The sequence below is a fragment of the Lynx rufus genome, unplaced genomic scaffold, assembly GCF_022079265.1.
Source record: "Lynx rufus isolate CCGP_SWC_20201006 ecotype Redwood Valley unplaced genomic scaffold, mLynRuf1.p SCAF_2, whole genome shotgun sequence".
NCBI classification, from domain to species: Eukaryota; Metazoa; Chordata; class Mammalia; order Carnivora; family Felidae; genus Lynx; species Lynx rufus.
Window position 1 is genome coordinate 35263992 of NW_025814834.1, and position 6000 is coordinate 35269991.

The 6000-nt window shown below is 43.9% G+C and overlaps 1 pseudogene; it reads right to left on the bottom strand.

The window, feature by feature from the left end:
* The window catches only part of LOC124514165 (aldehyde oxidase-like), a 95333-nt pseudogene extending 92328 nt beyond the window's left edge, over positions 1-3005 (bottom strand).
* Positions 3006-6000: the final 2995 nt, after the last annotated feature.

Here is a 6000-nt window from a genome sequence, read left to right on the forward strand (position 1 = left end):
TTCCCTCTGGATGGCCTTAGACCCTGCCTGATGACATCTTTTGATGACCTGAGGGGGTTTTGCAAAAAGCACAGATTGGAGGCCAATCACATTATCTAGAGTCTCCTAACTGGCTTCCATACAATTCTATACATTACTCAATGTTCACCAAGGTAAGTGTGGTCACCATCTGTCACTATATAACATTATTAAAATGTTATTGACTATATTGCCTATGCTGTGCTTATTCATCCCTGTAACGTACTTATTTTTTTAACTAGAAGTCTGTACTTAATCCCCTTCACCTATTTTCCCCATCCCTTCAACCCCTTCCTCTCTGGCAACCACCAGTTTCTCCTCTATATTTACAATTCCATTTGTTTGCTTTTTTAAAAAATGCCACATGGCATTTGTCTTTCTCTGAATTATTTCAAAATAACCAAAGCAATCTTGAGAAAAAAGAACAAAGCTGGACGCATAATAATCCAAGATTTCAAGATATACCACAAAGGTATAGCAATCAAAACAGGAAGGTACTGGCACTAAACAGACACATAAATCAATAGAACAGGATAGAGAGCCCAGAAATAAACTCATGCTTATATGGTCAATGAAACTAGGAGAAAGTGGACAGGAATATACAATGGGGAAAAGACAGTCTCTTCAACAAATGGTGTTGGGAAAACTGGACAGCTACATGCAAAAGAATGAAACTGGACCACTTTCTTATAACACACACAAAAATAAACTCAAAATGGATTAAAGGCCTAAATGCAAAACCTGAAACTATAAAACTCCTAGAACAAAACATAGGCTGTGATTTTTTGGACATCTGTCTCAGCAGCATTATTCTAGAATGTCCCTAGGTAAGGAAAACAAAAGCAAAAACACACTATTGAGACTATAACATAATAAAAAAAGCTTTTGCACAGCAAAGGAAACCATCAGCAAAACAAAAAGGCAGCTGAGTAAATGAGAGAAGACATCTGCAAATGATACATCTGATAAGGGGTTGATATCCAAAATATATAAAGAAGTTAATACAACTCAACATCAAAAGAACCCAACAAATTCAACTAAAAAAAGGGGGCAGGTGGGGTGCATGGGTGGCTCAGTTGGTTCATATCGGACTCTTGATTTCAGCTCAAGTCATCATCCCAGGATTGTGGGATCAAGCCCCACATCACACTCCATGCTGAGTGTGGAGCCTGCTTAAGATTCTCTCTCTCTCCCCCTCTGCCCCTCTCCCCCACCCTCTCTTTCTCTCTCTCTCAAAAAATAAAAATAAAGAAAGACAGGCACAGGACCTCAGAGGCAAGTTTTTAATCCCAGAGGTCATGTTTGACTTTAAGACTCCTCTTCCTCGGTGGTTTCTCTCACTTTTCTCAACAGCCTCTCATCCTCTGAACCAGAAACTTTCTTCTATCTATGTGGCAATCAGGCTTGCCTGCCCGGACTGACACACATACACTTAACAGAATTTGGAAGGGAGGAGAAAGAAAGGGAAAGAATGACATAATTTCTTTTAAAAGGGTATCTGCAAAAATTGAATTGACATCTTTAGAGTGTACTTTCCAAGTGATCACAGGAGTTTTGATAGATAAAAATGAGCCCATAGATGGGGCGCCTGGGTGGCTCAGTCGGTTGAGCGCCCGACTTCAGCTCAGGTCACGATCTCACAGTTCGTGAGTTCGAGCCCCACGTTGGGCTCTGTGCTGACAGCTCAGAGCCTGGAGCCTGCTTCGGATCCTGTGTCTCCCTCTCTCTCCGCCCCTCCCCTGCTCATGTTCTGTCTCTCTCTGTCTCAAAAATAAATAAATTAAAAAAAATTTTTAAAAAATGAGCCCATAGATAAGAACCAGCTTATCTATTTTTAAAAATTAATAGCACACAAACTGTTGTTAGCCATTATGTTAAAAATCCCACTAGTTTGTTTAGGGGCAGGGGAGAGAGGATGGGGAAGAAGCTAGACTCAAAAACCTATTTCCTCATTTAACCAAAACTCTTACTTACCATCACCTACAAAGCCCTAGCAATCTGGCCCCTGGCCACATCTCCAGCCCCACCACCCTCCTTGCTATCCCCTGGCATGCAGAAATCCCCATATCTGAGGATCTTTGCACCCCTATTCCTTCCATCTGGGATAATCTTCCCCCAGATGTTTGCTCCTAACTTCACACTTGTCACTGCTCAAATGTCATCCTTTCAGAGAGACCTAAACATCCATCTCACTTAAAATATCAGCTCCTGTCCCTTCACTTTGTTTTATGTTCTACCCTAGCACTTACCACTGCCTGACATTATACATTTCCATTTACTCATATGCTTACTGTGTGCCACCCTATCACAACATAAACTCCATGCAAGCAGGGACTTTGTCATTTCTGTGCTCTGCTGCATCCCCTGAGAACACTGGAACTCAGTGAGTAGACCTTAACAAATAAGCAAATTAAATACTCATTATCACTCTGTGACCTAAGTAGTATTATCCCCTTTTAACAGAGGAACTGGGGCTCTAAGAGTTCAGGGCATCTCAGTAAGAGAGATGAAACTGAATCCTTGTTTGTTTAAATAATCAGGCCAGAGTTTTGTTTGCTATGCCATTAAGTTATGCAAATAAAAAAGTGGCATAATGCTAACAAACCTGACTGCCAGTTTTTACTCTCATAGTAGTCCTCTGAGAGCCTAACAGCTCCCATTACATATCAGGAATAACAAGCTCGTGTTATCCAGTGTGGAACTCAGAGTCAGAGGAAGGTTTTCTGGAACCTAGAAATTACAATTTGGGGAGGGGTCCTATTTAAGAAAAATAATACAAGACCACAGATGCGAAAATAAGCTCAGGGCCTTAAGACAGGCCTCACCAGCGAGAGGCCCTGATGTTTGACCCTAGCTTCTGGGTGTGTCCCTCGTGCACAGGTAAAAGCGTTGGGGCTATCCCGGGCCCCGAAGCAGGGATCACAGGTGGTTCCAAAGGTGCTGGCACTGTGGAAAGGCAGGCAGCACCACCCTGGGTTGGTTGTCATCTCTTAAGGAAGCCCCTTTACCTTCCTGCCTCAGTTTCTCCCTTAGAAAGTGGTGTCAATACGCCGGGACAACATTAAAGGTGAATAGAGTCCGTGGCCACGTCTGGGTGGGGGGTGTTTTAAAGGATGCCTAGGGGCTTTGCTGACCTCAAACGTCAGGCACAGTCTGGATCTCTACCAGAGACTCAGAGGGCCAGTCCGCTTTCTGAGAGGACACACACCGCGCCAGCAGCGGACGCAGTGAAGACCTTCGAATTCCCAGAGCCCGGCTTTGGTCCAGCTCTGCCAGGAACTAGCTGTGACTTGAGCATATCACAATTTCCACATCTGTCCGCCCTGCTCTCCACCCATCCAAACGCACCCGGGGGAGCCGAGGCTCAGCCATCTGCACACCGCTCCTAGTCTACGTAAGGCGTTCCGTTATCGTTTACGGGGTGGGGTCGGTCGTCAGCCCGGGCGTCTCGCAAGGAGGGAGAAAAGCAACACGAGGAAGTGGGGCCCGAAGCTCCAGGGCAGTGTGGAAAGCACGCCGCAGGCCTGCCGCGCGTGGCGGCGGAGGGGGCAAAGCCGCCTCCAGGCCAGAAGCCGGCGTCCGGCACGCTCACCTCGCGGCCGTTCACGTAGCCGACCAGCTCCGCCGCGGGGTCCATGCTGGCGGGGTTTGGCCTGGCGGGGCCCGCGGAGGGGCCGCCGGCCCGGCTGCCGGAGCCCACGGGGCAGTCGAACCCAAGGGAGAAAGACCCGGGGAAGACCGAAAGTTCCGTGCGCCTCGCGAGGAAAACGCGCCCGAATACCAGGACGCCACGCGAGCGCTCCGCCCGCTGCGAAATCGGTAGCGGGCCCCTCCCCTCCACGCCCGGGCGCTGCGCGACCACGCCAGCCCTCCGCCTCTCAGCAGGTGCTGCAGCTCCTGCGGCGTCTCTTTGCTAGTCCTTCGCTGTTAACACATTTTAAGTCGCGTTCCAGCCAGAAGTGAAGTCCGCAACAGTCGGTTTTCTTGTGCCGCTGCTCCCGCCACGCTCCCAGCGCGCCTGGTGCGGTTCTAAAGAAACAATCCCAATGCAGCTTTGCAGGAAAGGAACTTAAGGACAAAACGAAGGTTTTGTAACTTTATCTCAGTTTCGGAAATAATTATTCAAGTTTATTTTTAAAATTAAGAGCTCCCTTGATTTGGGGATAGGCTTTTTTTTTTTTTTTAAAGCTCTATCACTCTTCACAGTTTATCTAGTAAATTACCACAAAGTGTATCTGGTAAATATGAACATCTTGGAAGCTTTTTTTTAAAATGCAACTTGGAAAATACCTAAAAGCGTCAACATAAAATCACCTGTAAGCCTATAATTTAGAATTTACCAGTATAATCTTTACAGTTTTGAAATCTGCCTATAACTCCTTTTAAAAACTCAGAACCAAACTAGGTATTTTCCAGACTTGTTTTCATTTCATATACCTGGGACACTTTCCCATGTCATTTTATTGATGTGAACACAAAATTTTCTGAACACTTCCAAAGTTTGTACATAAAAGTGAAGAGTACAACTAGCATCCCCATATAACTCACTGAGCTCTAACAATAGAAGAAGGGTTCAACATTTTGCAATATTCACTTTTTGTGGAGTATTTTAAAGCCATTATTTTATCCCTATGTTCTTTAGTATACATTTTTTAAAAAGACATTTTCTTACTCCAGTTGCCATTTTTATACCTAACAAATTATTTCCTTAATATCCTCAAATTTCCCAGTGTCTTCTTACACTTGCTTTCTCTGAATCAAACAAGGGCCATTCAGTGTATTTGTTGTCTCTTCAGTTTGTTTTAATGTAGAACAGACTCCTCACCCACTCCCCCACTTTTAAAGTGTTAATTTATTTGAGAGAGAAAGAGAGAGACAGAACACAGGGGAGGGGCAGAGAGAGAGGGAGACAGAGAATCCAAAGTAGGCTCCACACTGTCAGTGCAGAGCCTGATGCAGGGCTCAAACTAACTGCAAGATCATGACTTGAGGGGATGTCAGAAACTTAACCTACTGAGCCACCCAGGTGCCCTGCCCCACTCCCCCTTTTTAATGTTATTAACATGTCCATCCAATTGTCCTATAGAATGAACCACACTTTATAATGGCTGATTGCTTCTTTTGGTGTTATTTGTTCTTCCATCCTACTTATTACCTATACTGTGCCTATGGATCTAGAACCTTGATTAAATTCTAGTTCAGTTATGGGGTGGTGGTGAGGGGGAAGAAGAATACTTCATAGGTGGTGCCATCCACTTTACATTGCAACATATCAGGAGGCTTAGGATGTTTGGTTGTCTCATTCTTAATGATGCTAAAATTGATCAGTGGGTTCAGTGTGTTCTCTCTTCGTGAATTTCTCCATCAACATCTCACCTCATGGTTTCACCATCCATTGCTGACCACTGTCTGAAGCAGTTATTTTATTAGGAGGTTGCAAAATAGTAATCATCCTAATTCTAACATTCTTCCACATTCTTCAGCTGCGATTCTTTTGAAGAGAAGAACTATCCCTCTCCACTATGGCTATTGACTATGCACACACAAAATATATCTTTATTACTTTCTCTTACAAATTTTCAGAGCATCCAATGGTTTTTTTTTTTTGAGTTATCATTATGAATTTGTGACTTTTTGTAGAATGTGTTTTAATCAGTAATAGTCTTTTACTAATGTTCAGTTTGTCCCATCTTAGGGCAATGGAAACACCTTCAAATTCGAACTCGTGTCGTTTTGATATGGTCACATTCATTTTTAATAATGTCCTTGTTTTTTGTAACAAGACATCCCAGGCTCACCTTGTTTATATTCTGTCCCAGACTTGGAATCAGCCATTTCTCCAAAGACCCCTAGTTTCTCTGATGGGAAATAGTATTTAGAAACCACAATCTAGGCTAGAAGTACTCATTGTTAGTCAGTTATCACTGTTTCTAGATATTTTTAGTGGACAGAGCTAGAAAATATATAATTTTTAAAAGAGTG